Source organism: Podarcis tiliguerta (genome assembly GCF_965153285.1).
Source record: "Podarcis tiliguerta genome assembly, chromosome: 2".
In the NCBI taxonomy this organism is placed as follows: domain Eukaryota; kingdom Metazoa; phylum Chordata; class Lepidosauria; order Squamata; family Lacertidae; genus Podarcis; species Podarcis tiliguerta.
Genome location: NC_139535.1, coordinates 47,908,435 through 47,933,696, shown reverse-complemented (window position 1 = coordinate 47,933,696; position 25,262 = coordinate 47,908,435). Strand labels below are relative to the sequence as shown.

General features: G+C 41.1%; 1 protein-coding gene across 15 annotated transcripts in view; it reads left to right on the top strand.

The window, feature by feature from the left end:
* The window catches only part of ATP2B2 (ATPase plasma membrane Ca2+ transporting 2), a 361,419-nt gene that overhangs the window by 150,947 nt on the left and 185,210 nt on the right, over window positions 1-25,262 (top strand). The window contains exon 1 of one of the 15 annotated variants that reach the window (XM_083429098.1): window positions 21,843-21,961. The exons of 12 other annotated variants lie outside the window; for them this stretch is intronic. The gene's annotated coding sequence lies outside the window, so the exon portion shown is untranslated. Of the gene's footprint in view, window positions 1-21,842; window positions 21,962-25,262 lie in introns of those variants that run through there. 2 more of the 15 variants (XM_083429094.1, XM_083429095.1) reach the window with 2 other exon arrangements.

Here is a 25,262-nt window from a genome sequence, read left to right as displayed (position 1 = left end):
CACAATACAGCAGCACTTCCAGATTATGTCCATGCCTGCATTTGTATAGCCTGTTTTTCTTCCATCCCACATTGTTCATCTGATCTTTTTGACATGATTGCCATTTTCACACCACAGCTAGGTGTCACTTACTTTCTTTTTGAGCCTCATTGCTGTGGAACTGTTCACCTTGCTATTACTCTGAAAGCCTCAGGGAAACAGCAGCTTTCTTGTAGGAGATGTGTGATTCACAACAGAAAAGGCTTTTCCCTGTCAATCCATCTTGAGCTAGTACTGAAATGAAAACAAAATCAATGACACGCACCTTGGTATATGCGACTAACTACAACTCCCCACCCGTCACTGTCTGTTAAAACCACATTGGCTATGCATATAATTGCATCTATTGCAGAATGGCGTAATTGTTGGCTAGCTGTGATCATGTAATGTGACTTTGTACAGGGCACTTACTTACGGTCTTAGGTTCCGAATATTGCAACTCATTTTAACTTGTTATTTCTTTCTAATTGCGGTAGTGTGATTGAGCATGCCTCTGTGACCCACCTGAAATTCAGCTGTGTTTGCATCTGAGAGATTGTCCCGCTTTTTACAAAGTACCATATGCCTCAGCTCTGTGGAGCTACATGGCAGGAGACAAGATGCATTCCTGCTCCATAATTGCATAAGCCAGATGAGAGCTTCTGTCCTCAGTTGGGCTGCCAAGCATATTGGAGCAATCCTCATTTACTTTCTGCAGTAGTCCCACAGAACAACTCTTCCCCCCTAAGGCATCAACACTTTCACCACATGCATAAACCAGAGGAACAAGGAAAGCAGATGGAACCCCTACATATCTGTTCCACCCCCCCCCCCCAGTTCATCCTCAGCCATCCTGCTGCTTCCTGCAGGCTACTGGACAACAGCACATCTTGTATAGTGGTTGAGTTAATGGGCTCATCTCTGCTGTTTCTGTCCACATGCCTTTCATCTCTCGGCCCTCCTTCCCTTGCTTCTTCCTGCCTCCCTTTGCCTTAATATCCCAGCCAAATAGAATGAATACACTGCTCACCTTAGTACTTGCCTTCACATTTTGTGTTACAGAGAATAAATCATAGCAAATAAGGTAGCAAGCTGGTAGAAGGCAGAGGCATCTCTCCCTATTCCATCCAAACATGCTGCCCAAGGTGCTGCAGAAAGGACAGAAATGGGGGTGGGGAGATTGTTCACACAAGTCAAAGCTTGTGAGCCAAGCCAAAGAATTAGCTTAGTATTAAATGTGCAGCTGCATGTTGGCAACTAATTTGTTTTTATTCTTAGGTGGGTTTATGAAATTTCCTGAACCATAAAGAAGGAAGCGGTTCAGAACTACTTCCTTCTTTCTGCATTAATATATCAATATAATCATAGTGTTATTCAGAGCCTTCTTTCACCTGTACTGTACACATGTTTGTCTTTTGCTCACCATGAGCCAAAGTCTGCAGTCCTTTATTTCATAAGATCTTATTAAAGCTTTTTCATAATACAATAAGATCAAAGAAACGAGTCTAAGCAGAAACAAAATGGAACGAAAAAAGAAAATATAGAGTCCTTTCTCAAATGTAGCTCTTAAGCCTTGTCACACACAGAAAGTGGTGGATCCTCCCAGCTCTCAGCTGGGAGCTTTCCTTTCTTCTCCCAGTCTCTCGCCCTGGGAGAACTTTGCTTCCCTGCTTTTCATTCAAGGTCCTTCTGCCAACCATCCACTACCTTCATGTGTGTGTAATCCATGGACCCTGGTAACAGACCAGAGGATACCAAAGGAAATTATTAAAAACATTCACTCTTGGATATTCTAATTTCTATCAAGCAATATTTCCCCAGTTTTCAGACCAAAAATGTCTCAAATTCATTCCTTTTCCATTTCACACAAAAAGTCCAAAAGGGATTCTCTAATTATTATCATTAATAAATGTCAGCAATGTTTTTTGTCTAATCAAACATATCAACTTTGCCTCCAATAACGCCAACAAACCATTCTTCCAATATTAAACAGTAATAAATCTTTCCATCTTTGCCCATATAAGCCAGAACAGAAATACATATAGGCATTCAAGGGTTATTATTACTGACCTCCATGTATCCCAATCGGTCAAAAAGTAATGGTAGCTGTGTTGACCCATAATTCCAAAGTCCATATTAGAGACTGCAGTGTTAAGCGGTATGTAAATTTCTGAAATAAATAAAACAAGCAAAGCATAATTGGGAAAACCTTTAAGTGGAGAAAGCCAAATTATTTCCCTGCCTTGGACACTATTGTCTCATGGAAAAGGAAGCAAAATTAATTTCTGGCTGGGGATAGCAAATCAGTTTGAGCCACCTATGGCTCCAGGTTTGCCAAGGAAGAGCAATATGAGATGCAACATGCCTTACAAAAGAGGGAAGCTATTCTTATTATACAAGCACCTGGCGATAAAACAGTGCAATTAAGTTTTCATTATCAAAGAAATTGAAATACTAGTACTGAAATTTCACTGCTAGCCAATATTCTCATGATGCCCTTATTCAAGGAGAAAACAAGGAAGTACTTTAAAGGAAATGTTAATACTGTGTTGAAAAGGTTCCACACCTGAGAAGCAAATATAAATACAGTGCAGGAGGTGGTTTCTGAATAGAGTACGTGGTTGTTCAGTGTGAATTGTCATTGTGTAAAAAGGATGTGTCAGATCTTGATTTGGGTTACCCTGTCAAATATGAAATGACTTTTCTCTTTGCCCTTGACTGTGTTGTTAAAAGGTAAACACAATCAAAGGTAGAGCACACATAGTGGCATGGGGTGAAAGAATCCCTTGAAATGGCATTGTGCTTCTGTGTATGATGCAAAGAATATATGTATTTTCCCTCCAAATATTTTTCCTCTCATTGGATCAAAATATTTTCAACTGGATACCAGATACACATTTACATACTATTTAAATTTCATGCCAATTTTCTTATTTAAAAGTATGGAATGGATTTTGGAATGTGAAAACTGAAATGGGCCATAAATGCACTGATCCATCCTTATTTTGCAGTGCATGTAAGTGCTGTCCTGCCCGCCATTCTCGATAAGCAACAGTGACCTGCTACCAGAAAACTAGCTAGTATAGTGGCTTTGCCTCACCTTGAGAGAGACTTCTTATTCTTATTCTAAAACTAATGGAGCAAACAACAACAAAAACCCTCAAATCAATCAAGAATGACACTGGAGACATTTTGATCCAGTGGGAGACACCCGCTAAGGGACGAGGAAAAGAGATTTTTTGTGTGGATTCCCCTCCCTGCAACCCCCAGCACCCCAATAATCTGTTTTGAGGGACTCCAACTATGCAGAACAGATTTCTGGATAGGTGTAGGGGAAAGGGGACATCAGCAAAAGTCACTTCCCCCAGTCCTCTTTTGGGGATGCATCTGGAGCAACAGCGTGTGGTGGACTAATTGGACCTCACCCTATATATGCCTAGTTCTGTAGATGTAATTGTAAGATTAGGACTCTAAGGCCCCAAAATTGTGTGCTTTCTACACACTCTGTGGTCCTGGAAACATGTATGGTTCAGGAAGACAAATATTATGTACTCGGAACAAAAGTTGCTCTTTTGACTTTTCTAAGGGTTATGATAGCTATTTGGGCATATTAACTGTTTCTAAATATTGGCTGTGCTATACAGTATGTTTAATTGTTCTCCTTCTGCCACATTGGATGGCTGTTTTGTGGGTACTGTATAACCAACGGTTCTACCTGTGTGGGGATAGAGCAATAAAAACATAAATGCATCTTTCTTTCTTTCTTTCTTTCTTTTTTCTTTCATCAGTCATTTTCTTTTGAAGACATGCTTTATTGCCAACTCCCATAGTCAGTCCTAATGCCACCTGATGCTCAGCATCTACTCCTCAATATAGGATGTATAGCTGATTTTCAGTACAGTAATGTTGGAAGAATTCAGCCACACTTAGTATAGAGAACACTGGCTCTTTATTTTCTGCAGTTGGGGAAAGAATAGTGTGCTAATTATGCAAGACAGACGCTGAAGTATGAATGAATAATTCTGAAGATGAAATGTGGTGTTTTTAATCCCATTAGCTATTAAGAAATTTTTCCATCTGGAAAAGACCAGATCTTGATAGGTTTAATATGAATGTTTTCATATTGATTTAACACTTACCAATATTGTGTTTACTGCTGTGCAGTTGTTTACATGTTTCTGAAGCAACTGCTGCACACATTTTTCTGTGTTATGTAGTTGCTCTTTTAATTTTTGCACATTTATTTTTTGTTTGTATACTCACATTATATACTGCTGCTTATTTAACCGTGTTTCTATAGCTCTTGGATCTATAGCTCTTGGATCTGTATAATGGAAAATAAGCTGAGGCAACTGTGTTAAGATGTCATCACATATTGCTAGTTTGGAATGAGAATTAGAATTTGATCTCATTGATCACCTATCCCCCTGTAACTTCATTTACAATGCTGGCACTTACCCCAAATTCAGATTAGTTAATTGGGATTTCTATACCTATACTAGAGTCAAGATGCATTTGCCACCATCTAGAGCAGGCTTCCTCAACCTTGGCCCTCAAGATGTTTAGAGACTACAATTCCTATCATCCCTGACCACTGGTCCTGCTAGCTAAGGATCATGGGAGTTGTAGGCCAAAAACATCTGGAGGGCTGAGGTTAAGGAAGCCTGATCTAGAGATTTAACCTGTGTTGACAACGTCAAGGAGAGCTCCAGCTCTCTGCTTCTGTGCATGTGAAACCTTCGGGATCTCACAATTAGTCAAAATGCTGCTTTGGTTGAACTTGGTTGGCCTGCCTACCTAGCAATTGCTTGACTTGCTGGGCCTTGCAAGGAAACATTCTGAATGGCCCCCAATAACTACCGGTAATAATAAAGGCCCAGGAGCTTTCTGGAAGCAGGTTTGTTACAGAAGAGCACCAAATCCACTTTAATTGCACAACCTGAATTTGCTGGTATGCAGCTGAATCCTGACTGCAAAATTGCAGCAATCTGAAAGCAGCCTAACTACTATTAATCATTCTATACCTGCTTTTCTGAAGTGGTAAAAGTGAGGAGTGGGGAGATACAAAATGTAAAAAATGGAATTTTTTTTCTTTTGGTATGCTTTTCAGTATGCTGCAGGAAGGTTAAAAAAGACTGCTGTAAAAAAGAAGGTAGAGACAGAGAAAGTGAGAAATCATAATTTCACTCATCTCACTGGAAGAATACCCATTCTTTCCTATTTTCTGTGTTTAGATTGGTGCCTATCAAAATGGATGTTTTACTAGGTTCCTGTCAGATTGCCTCTTTAGTACCTCATTAACCAACAAATGCTTTTGAATATCAGGTCACAGGGATAGTGTTCCTGATGCCCAGCAGCTTCAGTAATTGCAGTTGCTGTACAGTGACTGCAGTGTAGCAGCAGTGGTCCTTTCCATTGTTGAATTGTGATGCCCTTTAAAGGGTATCTGTGGGGTTAATAAGATGCTAATACTAACAAGGAAAAAAGGCCAACATATTGCCTCTGTTTCTTAGGGTATTGTCATGATGAATTGATTGGGGAAGGTTTTCTCATCTTTCAAGACCTTGATTTAAAATTTCAAGTTCAAATTTAATATCTGTTATTTGCAAAAACATAGTCCATATTCGTTTTCTGTTTATGAAAACATATCACTCAGGATGGCTTGCAATATTTAACATTACTGCATTATGCAGTTGTTCCAAAACTGATAGAGTTGAGGCTAATGTTGAAGACATACATAGAAAGGATAGGGAACCATTTTAAATGATATGACCCAAAGTAACAAATAAAGGGGGGGGGGGGAACCAACCCAACCTGCTGGTGAATTCTAGCTGTGCAGAAACTTGGTGGCGCTCACCATTGATTCTGTCAGTGTCTCCAGCTAAAAAGAATGACTATAGCTGCTTTGGAATCTGGATCTGACAGCAACAGTAAGGATATTGAAAGTGAAATAATGACCTTTAACATTGACAATTATACTACTGGCACCATTTGTTAGATCATCTGTTTATTGACAAAGCAACTGAAAAGTAAATACACTATTTAAAAATCTCTCTGTTCAAGAACACTGTGAGTGACACCAGCTTTGTGTTTTCTGTGCTTCAGATGCCAGTATAATAACAGTCACAAGGAAGTAATGACTACTGTGTTTGTTTATATTTCCTATATGACCCATAAGATTTCCGTAGCAACTTACATTGTTGCTTTACTCACCAAACCTCATTTATTCTACTAAGAGATACTAACTTGGCTTCACTAGGTGATGTATTTCCTCAGGTACTGGAGTGCAGCAGGTACCTCCAATTCAAGGATAATATGGTAATATACATGAGAGAGAGGGGACTTAATGAATGTTTTGTTCCTGGGTTCACACAACTTGGGAAGACAGCCAACAAAGAAATAAATCTATAAATGCAAATGTTAAAAAAATAAAATTCACAACACAGCATGGAAAATGACAAAACAGGAGTGTGCTGCATCTTCTCACGAATAACAAAACAGAAAATAGTCAATAACACCCAGAAACTACTTTCATATACAGCAAACACAGGATGGAAATTATTTTAGCTTACACACTGTTTTAGCATTCACAAAAGAGCAGAATCTGGGGGGTGGGGGTGGGATATAATAAAAAACCTGCTTAGAGTGTTTTGGCCATTGGAGTTACATTTAAGTATACAATACTATTATTTATTTAGTATTGTAGTACTATAATATTTATCATATATTTAGTTAGCACACAAAATACTTTTGTTTGTTTGTTTAAATGTGCTTTTAGTCTACCCTTCCTTGATAACAAGCCCAAGGCAGGGTACAATAGAGTAGAGTAAAACATAAAACAATCCAACAATATAAGTGTCAGGGTAGATGAAATACAAAACCAGAACAGGGATAATACAGCAATAAAGCAGCCAACCATGTGAGAAAACAGATGTATTTGCAGTTGACAAGAAAAACTCAGTACAGTATCTGAGGGGAGGGCATTCCACAGTCATGGTGCTACAGCAGAGAAGGCCCTTTTATAGGTCCAGTGGCGTAGTGTGGGGGGTGCAGGGGGGGCTGGCCGCACCGGGCGCAACACCTGGGGGTTAGGGTTAGGGGGCGCAAATACACGGGTTAGGGGGCAAAAATTACTTGCCTTGCCCCGGGTGCTGACAACCCACGCTACGCCACTGTATAGGTCACCACAATGGCATGACTACCACAAGGACCTCCCCTGCATGTCTCAACTCTGGGCTGTTTAGGTCCAAGTTGTTTAGAACTTAATATGCTATTAGAAGCACCTTGACAGCCATTGTAACTGTCAGGACAATTGTTATATGGTCTTGATAACTGCTCAACAACTAAGCAGCTGAAGCTTTGGGACCATTTTCAAGGGCAGTCCATTGAAATATTTTCTGGGAGTTCACCAGTACACATGGGTGTAGTGGCTAGGCTATTCCTTTCCAGGAACTACTGTAGCCTGAGAACAAGTTGACGCTTGTAAAAGGCACTCCCGGGAAGCCAGGCACCTTGCATCCCCAGTGACAGTGATGGATCTCTGAGCATCCACAGACTATGAACCTGCTCTTCCAAAGGGATTGCATGCATGACCAAAACCAGGATTTCCACCTAATTCCCAGACCCACAAGGTTTCTGTCTTGTCAGGATTCAGTCTCGGCTTATTGTCCCTCATCCAGCCCACCACAGCATCCAAGCACTTTAGAAGACATCTGAAGGCAGCCCTGTTTAGGGAAGTTTTAAATGACTGATGTTTTAATATATTTTTAATATTTTGTTGGAAGCTGCCCAGAGTGGCAGGGGAAACCCAGCCAGGTGGGCGGGGTATAAATAATAAATTGTTGTTGTTGTTATCCAGAACTCACACAGCCTCACCTGATTCCAGTGTCCAGAAAAAAATAGAACTGATTTCAGCATGTTGTAGTGGCCTGGGTGGTGTGGCAAAGCCATGGAAAGCACCCCCCCTAACACTGGCGTCACCATAGGAGCCAACTCCTAGGAGCTGTGGGAGCTTTAGCCCCCCCAATAAAATATTTGAGGGGTCCAGACCTCCCCAAAGTTGATGGACATTGCCATTCAAATGGTGTGCGTGCACTGTGTCATGTGATCTGTTATGTGGGCCAGGGCATACCTCCCTCCCTAATGTTTTGTTCAGGTTGGCACTCCTGGACATCACTGTAGCTCAGCAGTATGGGGCTGGGATGAAGCAGGGCAGTGGCAACATTGGGGATGCCCTGACCCTTGAGCCACTACCATATTGATGGCACTGAGCTCCAAAAATTAAGGACACTACCCTAATTTAAAGGTTGTATCCTGGGCAACAAATGCAGATCAGATCCAAACAAAACAAGCAATGGTTTCAATGAGAGTGTGTGCTTAACTCTTCAGTAGATAAGAACAGGACTTAACAAGGCTTAATATTGGTTGAATTGTGTTCTTTTTCATTGTAACAAAGTCATTACTCATCCTGATGGCAACCGCAATAAAAAAATATCTGGGTTTTTCTTGTAGTTTGTGAAATGGTTCACAATTTGTTCTAGCTGTAGTGTATAAACAGCAGCTTATGGGGGAGTTTCCCCAGCACATCTGGGTTGTGTGCTAGAAAAATAGGTGGCCACTGTCCACGTACTGTGCTCAACACTAGAACAATTCTAATTTGAAAAGTAGTGCTTGGAAATGGAGATAATTGCAGGGCCGTTTAGTGAGGGCAGCGTGAAACTTTACTCTCACTTCAGCTTTAAGTGTAACGCTTGATCACATCATGTAGAGAGATGCATTAGTGGCCACTGTATAATCTCAGCAATATGACCAATTGCTGAAGGGATGAATTGTTCCAAAGAACTAGTGCACAGAAATAAAGCCAATAGGCGATGTGTTGGTCTGCAGTACAATCTTCCGGCTGTGATAAAGGGTTCCAGTATTTGATACCAACAGCTCTCACAGTCACCGTCCATGAAAGAAGGTTTATTCCCTCTACCTGCAATGTTTGCAACTGATATTATTCACCCTGGTCAGGAAGGGGAATTGTTTTTTTCCTAGCTGCTGGGGGGGGGGGGGAGAAGTATTTTTCAAACCTAATTACTGTGTTTATAGATATGCTTAATGATCAAATAATCATTTGTTGAAAACCGTAATAGACATGATTAACAAACATGATCTTATTGTACCATATTTCTTTGAGACTTACAATTATATCCCACCTTCTAACCAAAAAGGTAAGCCAGCTTGCAATAAAATAGGACAAAAGACGTACAAAATAACAATGCAAGAACAACCACAAAAGCATAAAAAAACAATCTTCTCAATACTCAAGTAAAACAGCCAAGACCACAAAAGCCTTAAAGTGGTTTTTTTGGTGGGGTGTGTGTGGAATAATTGTGTTGCTTGCAATCCTGCTGTTGGGTTTCCTTCTTTTAATTACAGGCATGGCTGGGATGATTATTTTTACTGGGACTGCAACACATAAGGAGGTTGGGGTTATCTTTTCTCCCCCCCTATCCTTTACAAAAATGGACTGACCCTCAGAGTCCCTCCCAACTCTACAACTCTATGATTCTATACCCTCCCTATAGTGCTGTCATAACTGAAGCTTCCCCGCCTCCTAACCCTGCCATGCTTGGTGTGTGTGTGTGTATTTTTAATAAGATGGTGGAGGGAGAAGAAACTTTCCCTTGCAGTGTGGTCTCAATAAAAAATTGCTGCAAAAATTGTAATTAAAGTGGGGGGGGGGCGGGAACCAATGTGGTTGCAAGTGCTGCGTTTAGTGCCACACCTAAATATAGGGAAGCAGGGAGCCAACTGAAGTTCTCTAAGCAAAGTGTTCCAAAGAGCAGGGGCTGCAATGGAGAATGTGGTGTTCCCTGTGTTTTTTGCCTCTCCTACTGATCTGAAGACATAAGCATGGAGAAGGACATGTTGCTCCTGGTATCCATGAACTTTAAAGGGGGGCACTCATTCAACCACAGCTGAGAGGTGGTGGAAATAATACACATTTAGCATTATAGAGAAAGGTATAAAACAGAAGGGGGAGGCCAATAGGGGGAGGCTTCTACCCTTTCTGGTAAGGTAAACCCGTCGCGTTGTCCCCCAAACTATCCAATAATTGCTTCCACCGCACCATCTGTAAACCTTTACAACCCCCTGGTGGGGTAAAGTCTGGGAAGTCAATGCAATTGCTTTCCAAGGTACCCCAAGGCAGCCAGATCCCTTTCAGTTTTCTTGGGAGGGAGAGCTAGTACCTGGCTCCTTGTATCTTCTAGAAATTAGAGCAACCTGCTTTTCTCTGTCAACCTCAGTCCAGTGTCTCAAATGGCTTAGGCTTGGGGTGGGTGTGTTCACACTAATCCTGTGAGTTGGCAACAACAATGCAGAGACACAACAGTTCAATTATATAACATTTATTAAGAATAAGGAAGGCAGTGGATGTAACGAAGGGACAGAGCAGAATACTTCCAAAACAAAAGGTGCTCTTTAGCTGGAGTCTACCTGATCCTGCACTAGTTATTTACTAGTCTCTGCTAGATCTCTTCATGAGCAACACAGCATAGATGGTCAGTTGCTGGCTTGCTGCCCACATAGGGTTGAGTGACAGCTGGCACTTTGCCAGCCATTCAGAGCACGGGTCAAATGGAGGGCAAGAGAGCATGGTCTTTCTCCCCAGGGACAACCTGTGTGAAATACCACAAATGTCATACATTCAAGTCTTAACACATGAAAACCAGAAAGCAACAGTCATTTGGCAGTTCCTTCTTAATGGTTTGAGATGTACTAACCTACAAAGAATTAATACTTCTATAAATCTTTCTGAATGTTTCTAAACATCTAGAGCAGGGGTCAGCAAACTTTTTCAGCAAAGGGCCGGTCCACCATCCCTCCAACTTTGTGGGGGGCCGAACTATATTTTGGAAAAAAATAATGAACGATTTCCTATGCTCCACAAATAAGCCAGAGATGCATTTTAAATAAAAGGGTACATTCTACGCATGTAAAAACACTCTGATTCCTGGAGCATCCGAGGGCTGGATTTAGAAGGCAATTGGGCCGGATCCGGCCCCTGGGCCTTAGTTTGCCTACCCATGATCTAGAGCTATAGCCCATTGGTAGAACAGGCTGGTACTATACTTTTTAAAATATACTGGGCATACTATAATCATGTATTTTCCCTAGTCTCCATTTACACACTTATTTACATACAGTATAGGTAGATTCATTTTTTAGACTGTCAATATTTGTGGTATGTTCCAAACTTCCAAGTAGAAAGTATATTTTAAAAAAAGGTGAAAAAGAAAGCATTTTATGCAAAATAAAGGTAAAGGGACCCCTGACCATTATGTCTAGTTGTGGCCAACTCTGGGGTTGCGGCACTCATCTCACTTTATTGGCCAAGGGAACCGGCATACAGCTTCTGGGTCATGTGGCCAGCATGACTAAACCACTTCTGGCAAACTAGAGCAGTGCACGGAACCGCCGTTTACTTTCCCGCCGGAGCGGTACCTATTTATCTATTTGCACTTTGAAGTGCTTTTGAACTGCTAGGTTGGCAGGAGCAGGGACCGAGCAACGGGAGCTCACCCCATTGCGGGGATTTGAACCGCCGACCTTCTGATCAGCAAGTCCTAGGCTCTGTGGTTTAACCCACAGCGCCACCCACATCCCTTTATGTAAAATACTCGAGATCAATAATACTTATTTTACACAATACTTTTAAGTGCTGTGTCAGCTGTATAATATACTTTAATAGATTATATGTATCCAGTGCTGAATGCCCCCCCCAACATTGGGCTGTACTCTATTCCCATTAACAAGTGATCCAGCTGCTATATTTCATACTGTCGTTATTAGTGGCATGCTGCCCTCTGTACTGGTTCCTTGCCAGGACAGCATTTCAAATGTTCAGTGATAGCCCCTTTCAGATAGTCTTTGCATGTGAATGCTAGGGTACAGTATCATTGCAGGCTTTGCTCCCAAAATTCATTCTGAGAGGAGCAGTGTCTGTACAACAGCAGCAACCGTGTAGAGAGGCAGAGCTCTACAACCAGGCTGCTGGTGTTGTTGCAGGGATAGGGAAAAGCAGTAGCAAGATTGGTGCCCCATGGGCGCAATGGCAAGGCTGGTCTGGGGCTCCCACCAGATTGCTTGCCCAGCCCAAACCCTGCAGCCTGTCGTATCAAAGCATTCGAGGCTACTTACTCATGTTATAAGACTCTTGGGACATGCCAGAAGAAAAACCAGGACATAATCTCTCCCAGGGACTATATGATTGCGTCCTTAAATAATCAGATCTGCAAGTTATTTATGTTTGTATAGAGAACAATGAGAGCTAACTAAGCTTTTAGGCACAACCAGAATGAAATCATAGTGAAATGTTAAGCAAAATAATAACTTAATGAGGCAATCCAACCACTATGTCAAAAACTATTATTAATGTCCTTTTGTTTGTTGAACAATACAGAATTTTAAGCCCTTGTTCTACAATTAATATTATATAATCATGAAATAAAACTTTGTCAGTGAGGAAGAGTTCCACCCTCAGCATCATTTCAGATATTTCTTTGAACTAAAATCCTAATGAGGTCTGGACTTTAAGAATTTCTCACAAAAACTAAATTCTAATGAGATGTTTAAATTGAATAACTGTGAAGAATGGCAGTATTCTATAATAATAATAATAATAATAATAATAATAATAATAATAATAATGTTATAGTATCGACATGTTTTTTATTCTTTAATTTCAGAATGTTCTCCGGAATTTTTAAAACTGGGGCAACCACTGTGAGTAGGGATGGAATTTTCAGAAATTATTGACCTTAACCACCCGAATGATTTCTAATTCTTTTCTCACTCCTTCCTCTCAGTGATAAGTAAATCCACTGCTGGTTCCACTAAAAACACAATTCTCACATAACATATACATTCTTATACACATATTATATGAATAATATTATATGAATATTATTAGGAAACACTCCAGGTTTCCTAAAGTAACTGGCACACAACGGGTACACAGCATGTATGTCTTAGTGCACTTACAAAATTATGCCTCAGAAATAGAGTACAGCATGAGGCTTGGCTCCTCTAACCCTAACTGTGAGCTCCACAAGGTAATTTTGAGCAGTTCACAGAGGTTTGTTAGAGTGCTGGACATTTAGTTTTCCTTTTGGAATAAAGTCTGTTCAAACCCATTAAGCCAGTAAAAGCTTTTTGAAAACCCTTATTTTCCATATCTCATGGGCTATAATGCGTGCCCTCCATGCTTGGAAGACAGCAATGGCAATCAAGGGGAACAAATAAAGCCAATGACGTCAATTATAAGGCCAAATTATATGCTCAGTTGGAAGCTCAGAAACATAGGCACCTAAAAGGTAATGAAGGCACAGGGCCAGTTTCCACAGGGTGCGAGTTCCAAGCCTGGGGTGCCATAACAGAGAATGCCCTCTCTCTGCTTTCTTGACTTCACATGAGGGAGGGCTTCTGTTGCAAATATTAGATGATGGGTAGATTGATTGATAAGGGTGCTGTTTTAGGTATGCTGGTGCACCCTTCAAACCCCGGGAGTGAGCATGGTGTAGTGGTTAAGAGCGGTGGACTCGTAATCTGGAGAACTGGGTTCACTTCCCCGCTCCTCCACATGCAGCTGCTGGGTGACCTTGGGCTAGTCACACTTCTCTGAAGTCTCTCAGCCCCACTCACCTCACGGAGTGTTTGTTGTGGGGCAGGAAGGGAAAGGAGATTGTTAGCCAATCTCCTTGAGGCTCCTTAAGGAGACCAAACTCCTCCTCCTCCGTGCAAAGTCTTGAACCACCTGCAGGGATAGGAAACCAGTGTCCTTAACTAAGGGATTGCTTTGACAAAGTAACTGGGATAAGGCAGTGCTGCTTGCCTGAGCTCTGGCCATTGCCATTGCTATGGCATACTGCAAGGGCAAGGCAGCAGTGAGGTCGGTTTGGTGCAAATGCAGCAGCAGGAGTGCCAGATTGGCTTGTGCTCAGTACACCACAGCAATGGCTGTGATGGAAGGTCAAGTAGGCAGCACTGCCCCACCCTGCCAACTATTGCTGACTGGTATGAGGTTGACAAGAGCTTTAGGGTTCTTTTCAGAACTACATGGCTGCATCATGGTTGACTGCTCTTCCTGTGTTCAGAAACAAGTTGGATACCTGGAGGAAACTCTGGGTGCTGAGCACTGTACAACTTTTTTAAAAAACTGCAAATGGTTGCACTAGATAGGGTCAGGAAGAGAACTGGAGGAGTAGAAGCAGAAATGTAAGTCAGGTAAGGTAAAGGGACCCCTGACTATTAGGTCCAGTCGTGACCGACTCTGGGGTTGCGGCGCTCATCTCACTTTATTGGCTGAGGGAGCCGGCGTACAGCTTCCGGGTCATGTGGCCAGCATGACTAAGCCGCTTCTGGCAAACCAGAGCAGTGCACGGAAACACCGTTTACCTTCCCGCCGGAGCGGTACCTATTTATCTACTTGCACTTTGACGTGCTTTCGAACTGCTAGGTTGGCAGGAGCAGGGACCGAGCAATGGGAGCTCACACCGTCACAGGGATTTGAACCGCCGACCTTCTGATCAGCACGTCCTAGGCTCAGTGGTTTAACCCACAGCACCGCCTGCATCCCTCGTAAGTCAGGTACACAAGGCCATTTAACAGAATTTGTGAATGTAGCTAGGTGAGTGGTGGCATGAAGAGAAAATCTTTAGAGAATGTGAGTGATCCGCTTCAAGCAGTTGCTTTCATAGTTTTAATTATTGTGAAGGGAGCAAAACGTAGGACAGCACTTGGAAGTGCTATGCCAGTGGTCATTGTGTCACAAGTAAATGGTTTTGGAGTGAGGAAAGAGAGAGAGAGAGAGAGAGAGAGAGAGAGAGAGGGAGGGAGGGAGGGAGAGAGGGAGAATAAAAGAAATGAATAGAATGGTGGAGTGGGAAGGGAGGATTATATGACTTTTATTTCAATGCATACCCTTTCACTGAACTGGGGGGAGGGAGACATACCTGATGTAAAGGGGTGCTTATTCAGTGTGTTAAGTCATGCTCAGGTTACTGAGAGTACATTTAAATGACAAGCAGTTGCATTCAGGCTACTTCTTTTGATGGCGTGTTTGCCTGTAAAGGCCCACCATGTACTGAAAACCTACAAACTGGATGGTCATTGTGCGACTGCTCGGTCATTTGAATCTACCCTGGGTATGTGCAGTGAACTCTGAACTGTACTGGCCTCTTTGCTAGCTAAGAAAACAGGTGCTTGCTTAAACTTAAGCGTTTACATGATTACTAAATGCTAGATGAAACAGGACTGTTTCAAGAGCAATGGTAGCTGTGGCCTCTTTTCCTTTCCTCGATTAGTGCAGGATATTGATTAAGATTAGAGCTTGGCTCTACAAGACCCTGATTCAGTCAACTCAGCCATTGGTTACTGAGAGATTTTATTCTCTTATCCATAAAAATGGTACAGCATTATTGCACTTGTTATTTAACACTCTGTGTGAAGCGCTTTTAGTGCTTAGGGGAAAGTGGTATATAGTAAAGGTGTGCACTGACCACAAGATTTAGTTCAGACCTCGGTTTGGTACTTTGGAAAACAGCCCATCTCTGTCTGAGGCATGCTTTGACTTGACGTCCATCTAGGTCTGCTTTGTCCCCCGCCCCTTAGTCATTACTGATATTATTATTTTTAAAAAACACAACCTAACAGCTATTTTTCCTGGGTGAAATTTGCAGGCAAGGTTACTGTTTCTGACAAATTTCAGAAAGCAAATTTCTAGCAAGTGCAGCAATGACAGTTTGGGGTTCCACATGCTTTGTGTCCCCTTCACTATTGGGAAATTTTTAAATAGGCATGATAAAGAAAAAGAAAAACCTAGACGTAGATGAAACTTCAGGGGTGTGCAAACCACCCCCACTGCCTCAATATAAATGATTGCATAAACAAACCATGTTTAAATTCAGTACATATTTTGTTGTGATGTTCCAAAATCCAACATATCGTTATCTAGGTCCTCGTAGGATATTGTTTAAGTGGCTGATAAGAGAATTTAGTACAAGAGCTTTTGTAGGTGGGCATTCATTTCCTATCCTCATAGTCACAAATTTGCTTTGGCCCTTTCAAGGTTATATGAAATTCCAATTTTTTTGCCTCACTCTTGTGCTTTAATCGGCTCAAGAAAATGCCATGGTTGCCTATTCATGAATGTTTGCACCTGGAATGCAAGTACAGATTGCTACTGGGACAGCAGAGTGGTCTGGCCAGAAATGTTTCTCCGGTTTCCACAAGTGTCAGATAATAGAGAAAAGATAAAATAATACTTTGCTTTAACAAGAAGATTGCATTACCTTTTCATTTGCCAACCTGCTTCTGTAGATGGAAATGTGAGTGCTTATCTTCCACGAATGAATCCAGCCTTGAAAATAATTTTTGTTTGTTTATCATCTTACAAGTTATTGGGATCTTAAGTTGCTGTTAGCATTTTATGAGTTCATACCATTTTAGCGGAGTGTTCTTGCTGCTTATTTTTAGTCAGCTCTATAGTTTGACTTAATGAGGCATTAATAACTAATGAATGTGAGTAAACAAACAAACTGCTTATGATTTCTAGTCCATTTAATGGGCCTTGCTTTGTACCTTAGTGCCTTTCTTATTGGTTTTCTATCTGAGAGTCCAAACCTATGAGATGCAGCATTAGCAATGTGACTTACAAGATCATCAGGCAGTTGGGTCACAGCACTGCAGCCACTGCTTACCACTTCCTCATAATAGTTTTGAGACCCAGCTGATATGGCAACATACATCATTACTGTTGTGCTTCCCTGTAGTTCAGTCTACAGCAGTTATGCTTTTTCTAACTCTCATGGATGGGGACTGAAGCAGGGAGGGGCATCTTTTAGAGTGTCCCACCACAATCTGACATACCCTGTTTCCCCAAAAGTAAGACATCCCCTGAAAATAAGACCTACTTCCAGTTTTGCCTCTCGCTGTAATATAAGGCATTCCCCGAAAATAAGACCTCCCCAATAATAAGGCCTCCCCCGAACATAAGGCCTCCCCGGAATATGTGTACCGTATTCTTCATGGGAAAATAAGACATCCCCTGAAAATAAGACCTAGCGCATCTTTAGGACCCAAAATTAATATAAGACACTGTCTTATTTTGGGGGAAACAGGGTATCAGCTACACTGAGTAATGGCCCAAAAGGGGCTTGTACAGAGATGCTCTTCAGTTCCTATCAGTATATTTGTGAAGTTAGATTATTAATCTTTTGCTCCACTGTGTGTACTTTCTAGCTCCTGACTTCCAATATACGCTGATAGGATTATAGGTAGTGGTTTCTAACCAGGTAAGAAAACTTGGAATCATAGTGGGTTTAGTGTGTATCGCACAACTGTGAAGAGTGCAAATTTCAGGAAAGGGGTTGAAAATTAAATTGCTAGTATCCTGATGCCATTATGCATAATTGTGGTAAAGCCAAACTTGTAATGCTGTGTACGTTTATGGCTCCCATATCTCAAAAACTATATTGCAGAGCTGGAAAAGGTGCAGAAAATATAAACTAAGCTAATCCAGGGGCTGGAGAATCTTCTCTGGAGTATATTGCCAGCCTTGGAGGTTTTTATTTGTTTTAAGAAAAAGGGAGGACATGATAGAGGTTTAGGAAATTATGTACTGTACTGCATGGAGAAAGCAGGTAGAAGTGCCCCCCCCCCACATAATACTGGAACTTGGGGTCATTCAGTTAAGCTAATCAACAGAAGAATCAGGAAAGTACTTCTTCTCAGAGCACACAATTAATTTATGGAATTTGTTGCCATAAGATGTGGTGATGACCTCTGCCTTAGGTGGATTTACAAGGGGATGAGACAAATTCATGGAGGATGAGTCAGTCAGTGGCTACTAGTCATTATGGCTATATGAACCAGGTCCTTAAGCAAAAGAGTCAAGCCCTGACCTTTCCTTGCTTTTCTCACTGGCTGGCCCACCCAACTTAACTGCTGCCACTACCTACCAGCTGTTGAGTCTCTCCAGAATGCTTGTTCCATCTCTATGCCTCACTGTAAGGAAATTCCCTTTCTTAGAGTGAGACAAAGAGGAGGTGGAGGTGGAAAGACCAACAGTGCTAAACACTTAGGAAGTATGGATGGGTGGGACAGTGGAGAGGAGAAACAATGAGGAGGAAAGGAGTAGTACAATTGCCAACCTTTTATTCCTCCCTTTATGCTTCCTAAACTGACTTGAGATGGTTGGAGAAAAGGAAAGACAGAAACAGAAATGCATGGAGAAGCAAAGGAGGGACCCACACACGTCTTTCTCATATTTTCTCTGCTGCCAGAAGAACATTATACGAGCCCTGCTGGATCAGACCAGCAGCCTCACAGCAGCCAATTGCTAAGGGAAGTCTGCTGGCGGAACATGAGCACAACAGCACTGTCTCTTGCGGTCCTTCAGGCACCATAGAAGGAAACTGCTTGAGATGTCCTGGGAGATGAGAAAAAATCAGATGGAGACAGGGATATTTAACCTCCTGCTTTTTCCAATTATTGAGCTGAGAAGTAAGAGAAGGTGTCTGTCATCCCATCCCATCCCCAATATGCTTTAGAAAGCATGGAGATAGTGAATGAAGGAGATAGTGGGATAAGGAAAAGGGAAATTGGATGCTTTGTCAGGCCTCTTGGGAAAGTAGCTTGACCTGACATTATCCATGTAAAGTGGTCATAGAAAAAGCTAGCTTTTCAAGTCATTATACACCGGGGGCAGATTCCCTGTTAAAGTTCATTCAACCAAATCCTACTGATTTGTGCCCATCAGCCCAATGATAGATGAAACAAAATGAGATGTTAATTCTAGTGTAAACCTACATTTTTTTCCTTGTAGCTCTGAAGTCAATACTTAGCTTGACAGGTATCTATAGTGTCTTGCCCTTATATGCATTTTTGTTTAGCTAGTTTTTCAAGGAGACTTTCGTAGACTTTGCTTGGTGGAATTAAACATTCTATCCTGCAGCAAACAGAATCTTCCTAATTTTTATGATTGCTGCATCCTTGGGTAGCAGACTGTCAGACAGTGCAGTTCATTCTGGGTTTTGGCGGCAGATCAAAAAAAGTGTCTGAAGAGTTTTTAAGTTATGAACCTTAACGGAAGTCACAGAGTGAACTTGAGCATTCCATTGCTGCAAAAACAGCAGCAGCTATGCATCTGGAATAAATAGTCTATGGTTGAACTTCACAACAAATTATGTCAGATTCTTACTTCAGAAGACATGCTTTGATGGGATTGCATTTGGTAATGTTAGCTGGCCCCTGTTACCCAGGTGACAATGTGATGACTCACAGCATTACAACGAATAGAGACATTTGCCAGTGGCACATAGCACTGGGAGATTCCCCCCCCCCCAACTGATGAGGCTAGCAACAAGGTTAATAGCTTGATCATCACATTGTGTGGCACGTTGCATTGGAGGCCCTACTCTAAATGAGGACTGGGAATACTGGTGTGGAAACAGCTATCCCAGAATGTATCTTCAGTAATTAATTTAAGTGCTACAAAAATTATCATATTTTTATGCTGTTCGGTGTATCAATTCAAGACTCAATGGATTTCCCGTATTGTATGTGCTCTCTAGCTGTGCTTTGCTGAACTGGTTGCTGTCACTGCATAGCAGTATCAAATAGTTAAAACAAATAAAAACAAATTGAGCATCTCAAATGTCTCAAATCTCAAATGCCCGTCATTCATTATCCTTTGAATATTGTTAGGTGGAAAAATTACCGGCAAGAAAGTTTTTATGCAACAGATTTTGCAACTCTGATGCAGCATAAACATTGGACCCTGGCAGGAGACTTTTGGTGCAACAACATTTGCAACCTAGCACAGCAGCTGAGGTAGCAACTGACAGTTACAATTCCTGAGCCTACTCAGGACGTCCTTTCACTCTGCAAACTTTATCCTCTCTATTTTATTTCAGTCTTAGACATTGATCTACAGGCTGAGCACTATCACTCGCACAGTTAGAATTGGGTGTTTCTTAGCAGGCGATAGCCTGCACAGTATGGTTAAAATGTAATACAATGTCACTGCGTATGATGTCATGATAAGCATGTGTTCCCTGAGTGTTCTATTTATAAATGCAGCTTTTGTTCTTTTTTAAAAACAACAACAAAACCTTTATTTACAGACTTTCCCCTATTTTCTAACTGATTGGCAAAGGTGTGATATTCCTTCATCAGAGATGTTAGGGGGTTTTTTTTTTAAGCTTCCATTTTGGTGCACTGCAGTGCAGACTTTGGTTTAACTGGCTGAATTGATATTCTGAGCAGCAAGTAAGCAAGGATGACAGAGCATCCGTACAGCTACTCCTATTAGTGCTCAGGGAGGTGTGCTTGGTTGCAATTGCATGCTCCATCCAAGATGCAGCCCAGTCACGAAGCACTGCTGTCACTAAGATAATCTCGAAAAGCTTCCAACTTGAAACATAGTAATATTTTACATGCTTAAAGGTACAGGGTTTCTTGCATATCTGCCTGTTTCAAAACTTGGATGCATGGCTTCATGCTTAGACTCTGACCCTAAGAATGTTATGGGGCCTAAAATTATCTGAAATTTAAATTTGTAAATATGCCACTGCCAGAAATTTGTAGAATTTTAGAATTTGCTTATACCATCAATTCATGTAAAATGAAGTATTTACATCCAGTACACTGTTGCACTATTTGGACATAGAAGAAATTACCACTTCCCTTACTCAAAAACATTGTTCTCATTCCCCACAGATTCTTCAGTTTAATAATTCTAGCTGTAAATTGAAATGCCTGTGTGGAAATGCACTGCAACAAAAAAACAAATAACTTACCAGTAAGCAAAAAGGTGTCTATTTTAAAAAAATAAAATATGGGGGGGGGGTGCATTTTGGAAAAGTGTGTTGCATCTTCCTTCCTTCTCCATTTCACGAAAGTCTGTGCTTTACAGGGATTGAAATAAATATTAGTACTGAACATTTAAATCTAGGACAGTGTTCTATTTTGCTTCATAGGTTAATGTACTGATTAAAATGTTCTGGTTATCTACATCTCGTTATTTCAAATCCTTCCTTTAAAAAGAAAGGGGAGCAACGATGTACTCTAATGTACTCATGTCTTGTAGACAAAATCATGCTACATTTGCCTCAGAGATTGGAAACATGTTGCCTGTGCGTGTGTGTTTGTGCACACGCGTGTGCAAAATCATGGTGCTCTATTTACAGAATGCTGCTTTTGTAAATGCTTTCACCTATTTCCCCATTAGTAAAATGAGTTTACAACTGAAATGCGAAATTTTGATCAGGTCTGCAAATGATTAATAGGGGGAAGAAAGAACCCACACCAAATCCTGGTTAACCTTAGAGACTGAAATCAAGAGTCTCTGCAGTCTGGATATCCCTTCTGTAGAGATGCCGTAGTGAAGAGGCTTCTCCCCTTCCTCTCCGCTCCACCAACACGCATTCCCTCCCCCCCCCCCCGCTTTCTCCAATGATAGTGATAGAACTTGACAGTCCTTGTCCTTGAAGGTTTCTCCCATAAGTGGCATATTCCTGGTAGTTTGCCATCTTCCGTTTTTGTCATTATCCCAAGGGAAGCATTAAAACCACAAACAACAACATGGTGGTTCAGTCCATTTTCTTTGCAAGAAAAAGCCTTCCTTTCCGTGCCACCGTTGCTGTTTGCCCTCCTCCTCCGGCTGTCTGCGACGGCAAGCCATAAACATTCCCTGGGCTTTGCTCTCTCCTTCAGCAAGATGCTCGCTCGGAAATATCCGCTCCTTCCCCCCACCTGCTCGGTCTGGATGGTACAGTCTGCAGAGGGACTCCTGTAATGTAGCTCAGTTTGTCAATCCCTTACAGATGCCGAACAGTGATTACTCCGCTGTATAATTGAAATAATTTTGGATTTGTGATGATAGCTTAACCAAGTAAGTAGCAGCTTCCCAATCATACTAGCTAATTTTTTTTCTTCCTTTCAAGGAGGCATTCCCCTTTCTATTTTGAGATTGTTTATTTGGCAATTTGCATCCCGACCCGCGGAGGCAGAAGCTGTTGGGGGGAAATGGTGTGCAGATTTGGAGGACTGAGTGATGCATTAGATTTTAGTTCATGTCCTTGTGTCTCTGGAAAGGTAATGCAACTTCTACATAAAATATTATAATGGGGGGGGGGGGGACTACACTGCATAAAGCGACTACTGCAGTGAGAGGCAAACGATGTGACAGTACTTGCAGTTTCTTTTTAAAAGTCTAAACAGTAATGATTTTGTATAAGCCAGTTTTTAAACAAAGTCTGAGGGAAATGTGTGTGTGATATTCTTTCTGTTGCTGTTGGTGAAAAACAGATTGGGGCTTGTTTGATTTACAGTGTAGAAGATTTGCCAGATAGAGCTTTTCAACTATAACTTTAAACAGTGAAAACACAGCATTGTATAAAGACTTGTATGTATTTTAACAGGGTGTAAGACTGGAATGACTTTATTATGCATTTGCTGTATAGTTTCAAACTCAGGGTAATGTTGACCTACACAATTATTCCATCTTTGCGAGTTAGAATGTACTGCTGTGCATAAAGCTGGGAGATTTTCTTATCTTTTAAATAAGTGGGACATCACATTTCTTGAATACAACTATTTGCCTTGATACTATAATTAGTTCAGAATATTCAAAATAACCTGACAGTTCTCAAGTCAAAAGCGCTCGTAAATGGTGCATGGTAAATCTTTGCCTGTTTCAGGCACAGTTATTGATTTAACAAACATCACTGGAACGCAGGAGGCTTTTCCCCATTATGTAAAGAGAGATCCTAGTCATCTGATCTCTAGTTTAAGATGAGGCACATCATCTGTCTGATTTGTACCAGGCAGCAGTCAGTCCATCTCTTTTGTAGACTTTGATTTATGTCCTATGCAAAGTTAGCCAGTTGTGTTACACTGCACATTGTCACCTTTGACTTAATGAGATGGTTCTTTTAGGTGGTCCTGGAACCATTGAGTAGCTAGCAGCTAATGCTTTCACCTTCTAAAAGATAGAAAACGAAGCTTGTCTTTAAAAACAATTTTTAAAAATCCCGGTGGTGGGGGTGGGAAGCAGTGTTTGCAATAGCACTGCATTCCTTCATGCATAGCAAGCACATGTATAAATTAAAAGACTGTAGGACAGCTGAAGCTTATATTCATTTGACCTTTTGATTACATGCCCTTACTTATGATATTAAAGGCTAAAGTCAGCATTATAGTGATTAGGGTGCTGAAAGATACCGGGGGTACTTGTATGCAGACAAACTGCCTTTCCTTCCAGAAGGGATGTGTATAATAATGAATAAGTGCAGGAAGAGAGAGGCTGTGCATAATCTAAGAATGGCTCATCCTGTCTGTAACAAACAGAGAGTTTATAGCTCTGCCTTGAAATATCCACATTTTTCTGTTGCTGGTGGTTTCCGGGGCCAGTGTTTCATTTGGGAAAGGTCACCCATAAGCATGATTATTAGCTCTCCTACTTTGCCTGTAAATAACTAGTCGACTGGGGTTTCCAGCAGGTATTTGGTCACATTTGACTTTCACTTTGTTCACCTGCCTTTCAGTTTGTTCTGAATGGCTACCTGCAAAGAGAGTGTTGCATATTTGCCCTGAAGTGCTGGTAAAAATGAGCAGGGTTTGCAAATAGCACAAGAACCTGGGGGTTCATGGGAGGTTATTCATAGTAATGCAGCATCATTATATTTTCTTTGTGACTGTATTCCTGTGGATAATTGATTTTGACCAGCACATCACAGTTAAATATACTTACATTTCCACAGAAGAAATGCTCAGTCCTCCCCATCCCACCTTCAGAAATGAAGAGGAAAAGGAGGTTGGCATCTTCTGTAGTTGATGCACATATAAAAAGGCTCCATGTGTTCATATTGATGCAGTATTTGAGGGTGGCTTTATTTCCCCCTCCACTAGAACTGTAGCATAGGAAAGCATGAAAGAAGATGAAAGAGACTGTGCTTTTTGGAACACTTGCAGGAAAACGATTTTAGAAGAACATTCATCTTACAATTCAATATGTATCTAGCAAACCATTCAGAAATTTTATTTCTGAACGCCCCCAGTTACCTGCTAAATACTGCTGGAGACCGCCGTATGTGCTTTGACACTGTTCATCTAAATTGTGCTAGGATTTATTTCTCTCAAAAATTAAAAAAAACCCCTCTTTAGTCATGCTCACCTCTTTTGCCAGGTTCTTTTCCAAAAGCTGATAAAGCATTTTCCTCATTTCTGCCAGATTTGTCCTTATAATTGCACATGGCTCTTTTGTCTAGGTAGAGCTATAATTATTTCAAATTCTGATGGGACATTATTAAGAAGACATGACCTTGTAAGTACAAGCCAACCTTGTTGGCTTATTACACTGCAGTAAAACTCTAGGAGCTGATATTTATGCATTTCGTTTAATTGGATAGCGATACATGTTACCAGATCTGAAATACATTTGCCCATGCCTAGCCTTTTAACACAGTGCTCAGAGACAAGATGACAACTGACAGTGGTACCTTGCAGTGAAAGTTGCATAATCTCCTCTTTTATCTTCAACTGGCAAGAAATGCCTTCTTAGGCAATGGACCTATGCTTCTCAGATTTCCTTTTAAGAATAGGCAAACATGTTAATTGCCACTGTATCTATGCCAAGACACTGAAAAGAAAAAGACTTGTTACTAAATTCATTTAAAATAAAAACTTGGGAAAACTTCAGAAAACCAAGCTTGCAGTCCTGTGCAAGTCTACTTCTGAGTAAATCTTATTGAACACACCGGGGCTTCTTTCTGAGTAAATAGTTAAGGATTGGTTTGTATGGTTGCAATCCTATGACTATTAAATAAAAGCAAGTAATGCTGTAATTCTTCTAGATCATTTACAAATTTATGCTTAACTTTACATAGTCATAGAGAGCATATTTTGAGATTGTAACAGATTTCTTTCTCTCTCTTTTTTAGAACACACTTGCAACCCAATCCAACAAATGCAATGTTTAATTTGGAATCTCGAGTTCATAAATATTTGCATAACATTGCTCGCTTACTGTAGATTGAAAACCTACCTTTTAGGTTTCAATAGCTTAAAAGTGGGGTGTCAGCATTCCTGATACTATAAGGGTGTGCTGGTGATGAATGCAAGGCTGCATGATGTGTGAGGTCTTCATTTGGTGTAGCATAGTGGCTAAGAAACTGAGATGGGGAAGAGTCTTT